Genomic DNA, 13,042 nt, shown 5'->3' with positions numbered 1-13,042 from the left:
TCACATTCTCTCTCTGCGCCACTCCTCCCTCACATTCTCTCTCTGCGCCACTCCTCCCTCACATTCTCTCTCTGCGCCACTCCATTCTCACCTGCTCTCTCTGCGCCACTCCTCCCTCACCTGCTCTCTCTGCGCCGCTCCTCCCTCACATTCTGTCTCTGCGCCACTCCTCCATCAACATCTCTCTCTGCGCCACTCCTCCATCAACATCTCTCTCTGCGCCACTCCTCGCTCAACATCTCTCTCCGCACCACACCTCCCTCACCTTCTCTCTCTGCGCCACTTTTCCCTCACATTCTCTGTCTGCGCCACACCTCCCTCACATTCTCTCTGCGCCACTCCTCCCTCACATTCTCACTCTGCGCCACTCCTCCCTCACCTTCTCTCTCTGCGCCAGTCCTCCCACACATTCTCTCTCTGCGCCACTCCTCCCTCACCTCTCTCTCTGCGCCACTCCTCCCTCACATTCTCTGTGCGTCACTCCTCCCTCACAATCTCTCTCTGCGTCACTCCTCCCTCACATTCTCTCTCTGCGTCACTCCTCCCTCACATTCTCTCTCTGCGTCACTCCTCCCTCACACTCACTCTCTGCGTCACTCCTCCCTCACACTCACTCTCTGCGTCACTCCTCCCTCACACTCACTCTCTGCGACTCTCCTCCCTCACCTTCTCTGCCTCTGCGTCACTCCGCTATCACCTTCTCTCTCTGTGCCACCCTTCCCTCACCTGCTCTCTCTGCGCCACTCCTCCCTCACATTCTGTGTCTGCGCCACTCTTCCCTCACCTTCTCTCTCTGCGCCACTCCTCCCTCACCTTCTCTCTCTGCGCCACTCCTCCCTCACCTTCTCTCTCTGCGCCACTCCTCCCTCACATTCTGTGTCTGCGCCACTCCTCCCTCACCTCCTCACTCTCTGCGCCACTCCTCCCTCACATTATCTCTCTGCACCACTCCTCCCTCACACTTTCTCTCTGAGCCACTCCTCACTCACATTCTCTCTCTGCTCCACTCCTCCCTCACATTCTCTGTCTCTGCGCCACTCCTCCCTCACATTCTCTGTCTCTGCGCCACTCCTCCCTCACATTCTCTCTCTGCGCCAATCCTCCCTCACCTTCTCTCCCTGCGCCGCTCCTCCCTCACCTTCTCTCTCTGCGCCGCTCTTCCCTCACCTTGTCCCTCTGCGCCACTCCTCCCTCACGTTCTCCCTCTGCGCCACTCCTGCCGCACCTCCTCTCTCTGCGCCACACTTCCCTCAACCTCTCTCTCTGCGCCACTCCTCACTCAAGTCCTCTCACTATGCGCCACTCCTCCCTCACATTCTCTCTCTGCGCCACTGCTCCCTCAACCTCTCTCTCTGCGCCACTCCTCCCGCACATTCTCTCTCTGCGCCACTCCTCCCTCACATTCTCTCTCTGCGCCACTCCTCCCTCACATTCTCTCTCTGCGCCACTCCTCCCTCACATTCTCTCTCTGCGCCACTCCTCCCTCACATTCTCTCTCTGCGCCAATCCTCCCTCACATTCTCTCTCTGCGCCACTCCTCCCTCACATTCTCTCTCTGCGCCACTCCTCCCTAAACCACTCTCTCTGCGCCACTCCTCACTCACATTCTCTCTCTGCGCCACTCCTCACTCACATTCTCTCTCTGCGCCACTCCTCCCTCACATTCTCTGTCTCGGCACCACTCCTCCCTCACCATCTCTCTCTGCGCCACTCCTCCCTCACATTCTGTCTCTGCGCCACTCCTCCCTCACATTCTCTCTCTCTGCGCCACTCCTCCCTCACATTCTCTCTCCATGCGCCACTCCTCCCTCACATTCTCTCTCTCTGCGCCACTCCTCCCTCACATTCTCTCTCTGCGCCACTCCTCCCTCACATTCTCTCTCTGCGTCAATCCTCCCTCACATTCTCTCTCTCTGCGCCACTCCTCCCTCACAATCTCTCTGCGCCACTCCTCCCTCACCTCCTCTCTCTGTGCCACTCCTCCCTCACCTTCACTCTCTGCGCCACTCCATTCTCACCTGCTCTCTCTGCGGCACTCCTCCCGCACCTGCTCTCTCTGCGCCGCTCCTCCCTCACATTCTCTGCCTCTGCGCAACTCCGCCCTCACATTCTGTCTCTGCGCCACTCCTCCCTCACATTCTCTCTCTCTGCGCTACTCCTCCCTCACATTCTCTCTCTCTGCGCCACTCCTCCCTCACATTCTCTCTGCGCCACTCCTCCCTCACATTCTCTCTGCGCCACTCCTCCCTCACATTCTCTCTCTGCGCCACTCCTCCCTCACATTCTCTCTGCGCCACTCCTCCCTCATATTCTCTCTGCGCCACTCCTCCCTCACCTGCTCTCTCTGCGCCACTCCTCCCTCACCTGCTCTCTCTGCGCCACTCCTCCCTCACATGCTCTCTCTGCGTCACTCCTCGCTCACATTCTCTCTCTGCGCCACTCCTCCCTCACCTACTCACTCTCTGCACCACTCCTCCCTCATCTTCTCTCACTGCGCCACTCCTCGCTCACCTTCTCTCTCTGCACCACTCCTCGCTCACCTTCTCTCTCTGCGCCACTCCTCCCTCACATTCTCTCTCTGCGCCACTCCTACCTCACCTTCTCTCTCTGCGCCACTCCTACCTCACATTCTCTCTCTGCGTCACTCCTCCCTCACATTCTCTCTCTGCGTCACTCCTCCCTCACATTCTCTCTCTGCGCCACTCCTCCCTCACATTCTCTCTCTGCGCAACTCCTCCCTCACATTCTCTCTCTGCGCCACTCCTCCCTCACATTCTCTGTCTCTGCGCCACTCCTCCCTCACATTCTCTGTCTCTGCGCCACTCCTCCCTCACATTCTCTGTCTCTGCGCCACTCCTCACTCACATTCTCTCTCTGCGCCACTCCTCCCTCACACTCTCTATCTGCGCCACTCCTCCCTCACCTCCTCTCTCTGCGCCACTCCGCCCTCACCTTCTGTCTGCGCCACTCAACCCTCACCTCCTCTCTCTGCGCCACTACTCCCTCACATTCTCTGCCTCTGCGCCACTCCTCCCTCACATTCTCTGTCTCAGCGCCACTCCTCCCTCACACTCTCTCTCTGCGCCATTCCTCACTCACATTTGTCTCTGCGCCACACCTGCTCATTATCTCTCTCTGCACCACTCCTCCCTCACATTCTCTCGCTGTGCCACTCCTCCCTCACCTTCCCTCGCTGTGCCACTCCTCCCTAAACTTCCCTCGCTGTGCCATTCCTCCCTCACCTTCTATCTCTGCGCCACTCCTCCCACAAATTCTCACTCTGCGCCACTCCTCCCTCACATTCTCTCTCTGCGCCACACCTCCCTCACATTCTCTCTCTGCGCCACTCCTCACTCAGATTCTCTCTCTGCGCCACTCCTCACTCACATTCTTTCTCTGCGCCACTCCTCACTCACATTCTCTCTCTGCGCCACTCCTCCCTCACCTTCTCTCACTGCGCTACTCCTCCCTCACATTCTCTCCCTGCGCCACTCCTCACTCACACTCTCTCTCTGCGCCACTCCTCACTCACATTCTCTCTCTCTGCGCCACGCCTCCCTCACATTCTCTGACTCTGCGAGACTCCTCCCTCACATTCTCTCTCTCTGCGCCACTACTCCCTAAAATTCGCTCTCTACGACACTGCTCTCTCACATTCCCTGTCTGCGCCACTCCTCACTCACATTCTCTCTCTCTGTGCAACTCCTCCCTCACATTCTCTCTGCGCCACTGCTCCCTCACATTCTCTCTCCGCGCCACTCCTCCCTCACATTCTCTCTCTGCGTCACTCCTCCCTCACCTTCTCTCTCTGCGCCACTCCTCTCTCACCTGATCTCTCTGCGCCACTCCTCTCTCACCTGACCTCTCTGCGCCACTCCTCTCTCACCTTCTGTCTCTGCGCCACTCCTCCCTCACCTTTTGACTCTGCGCCACTCCTCCCTCACCTTCTGTCTCTGCGCCACTCCTCCCTCACATTCTCTCTCTGCGCCACTCCTCCCTCACATTCTCTGTCTCTGCGCCACTCCTTCCTCACATTCCCTCTCTGCGCCACTCCTCCCTCACATTCTCTCTCTGCGCCTCTCCTCCCTCACCTTCCCTCTTTGCGCCACTCCTCTCTCACCTGATCTCTCTGTGCCACGCCTCCTCATTCTCTGCCTCTGCGCCACTCCTCCCTCACCTTCTGTCTCTGCGCCACTCCTCCCTCACCTTTTGTCTCTGCGCCACTCCTCCCTCACATTCTCTGTCTCTGCGCCACTCCTCCCTCACATTCTCTGTCTCTGCGCCACTCCTCCCTCACATTCTCTCTCTGCGCCACTCCTCCCTCACAATCTGTCTCTGCGCCACTACTCCCTCACATTCTGTCTCTGCGCCACTCCTCCCTCACATTCTCTCTCTGCGCCACTCCTCCCTCACATTCTCTCTCTGCCCCACTCCTCCCTCACATTCTCTCTCTGCGCCACTCCTCCCTCACATTCTCTCTCTGCGCCACTCCTCCCTCACATTCTCTCTCTGCGCCACTCCTCCCTCACATTCTCTCTATGCGCCACTCCTCCCTCACATTCTCAATCTGCGCCACTCCTCCCTCACATTCTCTCTCTGCGCAACTCCTCCCTCACATTCTCTCTCTGCGCCACTCCACCCTCACATTCTCTCTCTGCGCCACTCCTCCCTCACATTCTCTCTCTGCGCCACTCCTCCCTCACATTCTCTCTCTGCGCCACTCCTCCCTCACATAACCTCTCTGCGCCACTCCTCCCTCACATTCTCTCTCTGCGACACTCCTCCCTCAACCTCTCTCTCTACACCACTCCTCCATCACATTCTCTCTCAGCGCCACTCCTCCCTCAACCTCTCCCCCTGCGCCACTTCACCCTCACATTCTCTATCTGCGCCACTACTCCCACAACCTCTCCCTCTGCGCCACTCCTCCCTCACATTCTCTCTCTGCGCCACTCCTCCCTCAGCTTCTCTCCCTGCGCTACTCCTCCCTCACATTCTCTCCCTGCGCCACTCCTCACTCACACTCTCTCTCTGCGCCACTCCACACTCACATTCTCTCTCGGCGCCACTCCTCCCACACATTCTCTCTCTGCGGCACTCCTCACTCACATTCTCTCTCTGCGGCACTGCTACCTCACATTCTCACTCTGCGCTAATCCTCCCTCACCTTCTCTCTCTGCGCCACTCCTCCCTCACTTTCTCTCCCTGCGCCACTCCACCCTCACATTCTCTCTCTGTGCCACTCCTCCCTCACATTCTCTCTCTGCGCCACTCCTCCCTCACCTTCTCTCTCTGCGCCACTCCACCCTCACATTCTCTCTCTGCGCAACTCCTCCCTAACATTCTCTCGCTGCGTTACTCCTCCCTAACATTCTCTCTCGGCTCCACTCCTCCATCACATTCTCTGTCTCGGCTCCACTCCTCTCTCACATTCTCTCACTGCGCCACTCCTCCCTCACATTCTTTCTCTGCGCCACTCCTCCCTCACATTCTCACTCTGCGCCACTCCTCCCTCACCATCTCTCTCTGCGTCACTCCTCCCTCACATTCTCTCTCTGCATCATTCCTCCCTCACATTCTCTCTCTGCGCCACTCCTCCCTCACATTCTCTCTCTGCTCCACTCCTCCCTCACATTCCCTCTCTGCGCCACTCCTCCCTCACATTCTCTCTCTGCGACACTCCTCCCTCACATTCACTCTCTGCGCCACTCCTCCCTCAACCTCTCTCTCTGCACCAGTCCTCACTCAACACCTAACTCTCTGCGCCAATCATCCCTCACATTCTCTCTCTGCGCCACTCCTCCCTCAACCTCTCTCTCTACACCACTCCTCCATCACATTCTCTCTCAGCGCCACTCCTCCCTCAACCTCTCCCTCTGCGCCACTTCACCCTCACATTCTCTCTCTGCGCCACTACTCCCAGAACCTCTCCCTCTGCGCCACTCCTCCCTCACATTCTCTCTCTGCGCCACTCCTCCCTCACCTTCTCTCCCTGCGCTACTCCTCCCTCACATTCTCTCCCTGCGCCACTCCTCACTCACACTCTCTCTCTGCGCCACTCCTCACTCACATTCTCTCTCGGCGCCACTCCTCCCACACATTCTCTCTCTGCGGCACTCCTCACTCACATTCTCTCTCTGCGCCACTCCTCCCTCACATTCTCTCTCTGCGCCTCTCCTCCCTCACCTTCCCTCTTAGCGCCACTCCTCTCTCACCTGATCTCTCTGTGCCACGCTTCCTCATTCTCTGCCTCTGCGCCACTCCTCCCTCACCTTCTGTCTCTGCGCCACTCCTCCCTCACCTTTTGTCTCTGCGCCACTCCTCCCTCACATTCTCTGTCTCTGCGCCACTCCTCCCTCACATTCTCTCTCTGCGCCACTCCTCCCTCACAATCTGTCTCTGCGCCACTCCTCCCTCACATTCTCTCTCTGCGCCACTCCTCCCTCACATTCTCTCTCTGCGCCACTCCTCCCTCACATTCTCTCTCTGCCCCACTCCTCCCTCACATTCTCTCTCTGCGCCACTCCTCCCTCACATTCTCTCTCTGCGCCACTCCTCCCTCACATTCTCTCTCTGCGCCACTCCTCCCTCACATTCTCTCTCTGCGCCACTCCTCCCTCACATTCTCTCTCTGCGCCACTCCTCCCTCACCTTCTCTCTCTGCGCCACTCCACCCTCACATTCTCCCTCTGCGCAACTCCTCCCTAACATTCTCTCGCTGCGTTACTCCTCCCTAACATTCTCTCTCGGCTCCACTCCTCCCTCACATTCTCTGTCTCGGCTCCACTCCTCTCTCACATTCTCTCACTGCGCCACTCCTCCCTCACATTCTTTCTCTGCGCCACTCCTCCCTCACATTCTCACTCTGCGCCACTCCTCCCTCACCATCTCTCTCTGCGCCACTCCTCCCTCACATTCTCTCTATGCGCCACTCCTCCCTCACATTCTCTCTATGCGCCACTCCTCCCTCACATTCTCAATCTGCGCCACTCCTCCCTCACATTCTCTCTCTGCGCAACTCCTCCCTCACATTCTCTCTCTGCGCCACTCCTCCCTAAACCACTCTCTCTGCGCCACTCCTCACTCACATTCTCTCTCTGCGCCACTCCTCACTCACATTCTCTCTCTGCGCCACTCCTCACTCACATTCTCTCTCTGCGCCACTCCTCCCTCACATTCTCTGTCTCGGCACCACTCCTCCCTCACCATCTCTCTCTGCGCCACTCCTCCCTCACATTCTGTCTCTGCGCCACTCCTCCCTCACATTCTCTCTCTCTGCGCCACTCCTCCCTCACATTCTCTCTCCATGCGCCACTCCTCCCTCACATTCTCTCTCTCTGCGCCACTCCTCCCTCACATTCTCTCTCTGCGCCACTCCTCCCTCACATTCTCTCTCTGCGTCAATCCTCCCTCACATTCTCTCTCTCCGCGCCACTCCTCCCTCACAATCTCTCTGCGCCACTCCTCCCTCACCTCCTCTCTCTGTGCCACTCCTCCCTCACCTTCACTCTCTGCGCCACTCCATTCTCACCTGCTCTCTCTGCGGCACTCCTCCCGCACCTGCTCTCTCTGCGCCGCTCCTCCCTCACATTCTCTGCCTCTGCGCAACTCCGCCCTCACATTCTGTCTCTGCGCCACTCCTCCCTCACATTCTCTCTCTCTGCGCCACTCCTCCCTCACATTCTCTCTCTCTGCGCCACTCCTCCCTCACATTCTCTCTCTCTGCGCCACTCCTCCCTCACATTCTCTCTCTCTGCGCCACTCCTCCCTCACATTCTCTCTGCGCCACTCCTCCCTCACATTCTCTCTGCGCCACTCCTCCCTCACATTCTCTCTGCGCCACTCCTCCCTCATATTCTCTCTGCGCCACTCCTCCCTCACCTGCTCTCTCTGCGCCACTCCTCCCTCACCTGCTCTCTCTGCGCCACTCCTCCCTCACCTGCTCTCTCTGCGTCACTCCTCGCTCACATTCTCTCTCTGCGCCACTCCTCCCTCACCTACTCACTCTCTGCACCACTCCTCCCTCATCTTCTCTCACTGCGCCACTCCTCGCTCACCTTCTCTCTCTGCGCCACTCCTCGCTCACCTTCTCTCTCTGCGCCACTCCTCCCTCACATTCTCTCTCTGCGCCACTCCTACCTCACCTTCTCTCTCTGCGCCACTCCTACCTCACATTCTCTCTCTGCGTCACTCCTCCCTCACATTCTCTCTCTGCGTCACTCCTCCCTCACATTCTCTCTCTGCGCCACTCCTCCCTCACCTTCTCTCTCTGCGCAACTCCTCCCTCACATTCTCTCTCTGCGCCACTCCTCCCTCACATTCTCTGTCTCTGCGCCACTCCTCCCTCACATTCTCTGTCTCTGCGCCACTCCTCCCTCACATTCTCTGTCTCTGCGCCACTCCTCACTCACGTTCTCTCTCTGCGCCACTCCTCCCTCACACTCTCTATCTGCGCCACTCCTCCCTCACCTCCTCTCTCTGCGCCACTCCGCCCTCACCTTCTGTCTGCGCCACTCAACCCTCACCTCCTCTCTCTGCGCCACTACTCCCTCACATTCTCTGCCTCTGCGCCACTCCTCCCTCACATTCTCTGTCTCAGCGCCACTCCTCCCTCACACTCTCTCTCTGCGCCATTCCTCACTCACATTTGTCTCTGCGCCACACCTGCTCATTATCTCTCTCTGCACCACTCCTCCCTCACATTCTCTCGCTGTGCCACTGCTCCCTCACCTTCCCTCGCTGTGCCACTCCTCCCTAAACTTCCCTCGCTGTGCCATTCCTCCCTCACCTTCTATCTCTGCGCCACTCCTCCCACAAATTCTCACTCTGCGCCACTCCTCCCTCACATTCTCTCTCTGCGCCACACCTCCCTCACATTCTCTCTCTGCGCCACTCCTCACTCAGATTCTCTCTCTGCGCCACTCCTCACTCTCATTCTTTCTCTGCGCCACTCCTCACTCACATTCTCTCTCTGCGCCACTCCTCCCTCACCTTCTCTCACTGCGCTACTCCTCCCTCACATTCTCTCCCTGCGCCACTCCTCACTCACACTCTCTCTCTGCGCCACTCCTCACTCACATTCTCTCTCTCTGCGCCACTCCTCCCTCACATTCTCACTGCGCCACTACTCCCTCACCTCCTCTCTCTGCGCCACTCCTCTCTCACCTGCTCTCTCTGCGCCACTCCTCCCTCACATTCTCTGCCTCTGCGCCACTCATCCCTCACATTCTCTGACTCTGCGCCACTCCTCCCTCACATTCTGTCTCTGCGCCACGCCTCCCTCACATTCTCTGACTCTGCGAGACTCCTCCCTCACATTCTCTCTCTCTGCGCCACTACTCCCTAAAATTCGCTCTCTACGACACTGCTCTCTCACATTCCCTGTCTGCGCCACTGCTCCCTCACATTCTCTCTCCGCGCCACACCTCCCTCACATTCTCTCTCTGCGTCACTCCTCCCTCACCTTCTCTCTCTGCGCCACTCCACTCTCACCTGATCTCTCTGCGCCACTCCTCTCTCACCTTCTGTCTCTGCGCCACTCCTCCCTCACCTTTTGACTCTGCGCCACTCCTCCCTCACCTTCTGTCTCTGCGCCACTCCTCCCTCACATTCTCTGTCTCTGCGCCAATCCTTCCTCACATTCCCTCTCTGCGCCACTCCTCCCTCACATTCTCTCTCTGCGCCTCTCCTCCCTCACCTTCCCTCTTAGCGCCACTCCTCTCTCACCTGATCTCTCTGTGCCACGCCTCCTCATTCTCTGCCTCTGCGCCACTCCTCCCTCACCTTCTGTCTCTGCGCCACTCCTCCCTCACCTTTTGTCTCTGCGCCACTCCTCCCTCACATTCTCTGTCTCTGCGCCACTCCTCCCTCACATTCTCTCTCTGCGCCACTCCTCCCTCACAATCTGTCTCTGCGCCACTACTCCCTCACATTCTGTCTCTGCGCCACTCCTCCCTCACATTCTCTCTCTGCGCCACTCCTCCCTCACATTCTCTCTCTGCCCCACTCCTCCCTCACATTCTCTCTCTGCGCCACTCCTCCCTCACATTCTCTCTCTGCGCCACTCCTCCCTCACATTCTCTCTCTGCGCCACTCCTCCCTCACATTCTCTCTATGCGCCACTCCTCCCTCACATTCTCAATCTGCGCCACTCCTCCCTCACATTCTCTCTCTGCGCAACTCCTCCCTCACATTCTCTCTCTGCGCCACTCCACCCTCACATTCTCTCTCTGCGCCACTCCTCCCTCACATTCTCTCTCTGTGCCACTCCTCCCTCACATTCTCTCTCTGCGCCACTCCTCCCTCACATTCTCTCTCTGCGCCACTCCTCCCTCACATAACCTCTCTGCGCCACTCCTCCCTCACATTCTCTCTCTGCGACACTCCTCCCTCAACCTCTCTCTCTACACCACTCCTCCATCACATTCTCTCTCAGCGCCACTCCTCCCTCAACCTCTCCCTCTGCGCCACTTCACCCTCACATTCTCTCTCTGCGCCACTACTCCCACAACCTCTCCCTCTGCGCCACTCCTCCCTCACATTCTCACTCTGCGCCACTCCTCCCTCACCTTCTCTCCCTGCGCTACTCCTCCCTCACATTCTCTCCCTGCGCCACTCCTCACTCACACTCTCTCTCTGCGCCACTCCTCACTCACATTCTCTCTCGGCGCCACTCCTCCCACACATTCTCTCTCTGCGGCACTCCTCACTCACATTCTCTCTCTGCGGCACTGCTACCTCACATTCTCACTCTGCGCTAATCCTCCCTCACCTTCTCTCTCTGCGCCACTCCTCCCTCACTTTCTCTCCCTGCGCCACTCCACCCTCACATTCTCTCTCTGTGCCACTCCTCCCTCACATTCTCTCTCTGCGCCACTCCTCCCTCACCTTCTCTCTCTGCGCCACTCCACCCTCACATTCTCTCTCTGCGCAACTCCTCCCTAACATTCTCTCGCTGCGTTACTCCTCCCTAACATTCTCTCTCGGCTCCACTCCTCCCTCACATTCTCTGTCTCGGCTCCACTCCTCTCTCACATTCTCTCACTGCGCCACTCCTCCCTCACATTCTTTCTCTGCGCCACTCCTCCCTCACATTCTCACTCTGCGCCACTCCTCCCTCACCATCTCTCTCTGCGTCACTCCTCCCTCACATTCTCTCTCTGCATCATTCCTCCCTCACATTCTCTCTCTGCGCCACTCCTCCCTCACATTCTCTCTCTGCGCCACTCCTCCCTCACATTCCCTCTCTGCGCCACTCCTCCCTCACATTCTCTCCCTGCGACACTCCTCCCTCACATTCACTCTCTGCGCCACTCCTCCCTCAACCTCTCTCTCTGCACCAGTCCTCACTCAACACCTAACTCTCTGCGCCAATCATCCCTCACATTCTCTCTCTGCGCCACTCCTCCCTCAACCTCTCTCTCTACACCACTCCTCCATCACATTCTCTCTCAGCGCCACTCCTCCCTCAACCTCTCCCTCTGCGCCACTTCACCCTCACATTCTCTCTCTGCGCCACTACTCCCAGAACCTCTCCCTCTGCGCCACTCCTCCCTCACATTCTCTCTCTGCGCCACTCCTCCCTCACATTCTCTCCCTGCGCTACTCCTCCCTCACATTCTCTCCCTGCGCCACTCCTCACTCACACTCTCTCTCTGCGCCACTCCTCACTCACATTCTCTCTCGGCGCCACTCCTCCCACACATTCTCTCTCTGCGGCACTCCTCACTCACATTCTCTCTCTGCGCCACTCCTCCCTCACATTCTCTCTCTGCGCCTCTCCTCCCTCACCTTCCCTCTTAGCGCCACTCCTCTCTCACCTGATCTCTCTGTGCCACGCCTCCTCATTCTCTGCCTCTGCGCCACTCCTCCCTCACCTTCTGTCTCTGCGCCACTCCTCCCTCACCTTTTGTCTCTGCGCCACTCCTCCCTCACATTCTCTGTCTCTGCGCCACTCCTCCCTCACATTCTCTCTCTGCGCAACTCCTCCCTCACAATCTGTCTCTGCGCCACTCCTCCCTCACATTCTCTCTCTGCGCCACTCCTCCCTCACATTCTCTCTCTGCGCCACTCCTCCCTCACATTCTCTCTCTGCCCCACTCCTCCCTCACATTCTCTCTCTGCCCCACTCCTCCCTCACATTCTCTCTCTGCGCCACTCCTCCCTCACATTCTCTCTCAGCGCCACTCCTCCCTCACATTCTCTCTATGCGCCACTCCTCCCTCACATTCTCAATCTGCGCCACTCCTCCCTCACATTCTCTCTCTGCGCCACTCCTCCCTCACATTCTCTCTCTGCGCCACTCCTCACTCACATTCTCTCTCTGCGCCACTCCTCCCTCACATTCTCTGTCTCGGCACCACTCCTCCCTCACCATCTCTCTCTGCGCCACTCCTCCCTCACATTCTCTCTCTGCGCCACTCCTCCCTCACCTTCTCTCCCTGCGCTACTCCTCCCTCACATTCTCTCCCTGCGCTACTCCTCACTCACACTCTCTCTCTGCGCCACTCCTCACTCTCATTCTCTCTCGGCGCCACTCCTCCCACACATTCTCTCTCTGCGGCACTCCTCACTCACATTCTCTCTCTGCGCCACTCCTCCCTCACATTCTCTCTCTGCGCCTCTCCTCCCTCACCTTCCCTCTTAGCGCCACTCCTCTCTCACCTGATCTCTCTGTGCCACGCCTCCTCATTCTCTGCCTCTGCGCCACTACTCCCTCACCTTCTGTCTCTGCGCCACTCCTCCCTCACCTTTTGTCTCTGCGCCACTCCTCCCTCACATTCTCTGTCTCTGCGCCACTCCTCCCTCACATTCTCTCTCTGCGCCACTCCTCCCTCACAATCTGTCTCTGCGCCACTCCTCCCTCACATTCTCTCTCTGCGCCACTCCTCCCTCACATTCTCTCTCTGCGCCACTCCTCCCTCACATTCTCTCTCTGCGCCACTCCTCCCTCACATTCTCTCTCTGCGCCACTCCTCCCTCACATTCTCTCTCTGCGCCACTCCTCCCTCACATTCTCTCTCTGCGCCATTCCTCCCTCACA

This window comes from Cetorhinus maximus, chromosome 22, assembly GCF_964194155.1.
Source record: "Cetorhinus maximus chromosome 22, sCetMax3.hap1.1, whole genome shotgun sequence".
Classification (NCBI taxonomy): Eukaryota; Metazoa; Chordata; class Chondrichthyes; order Lamniformes; family Cetorhinidae; genus Cetorhinus; species Cetorhinus maximus.
The sequence above is the reverse complement of the archived record's forward strand: the minus strand, read 5'-3'. Positions refer to the sequence as shown.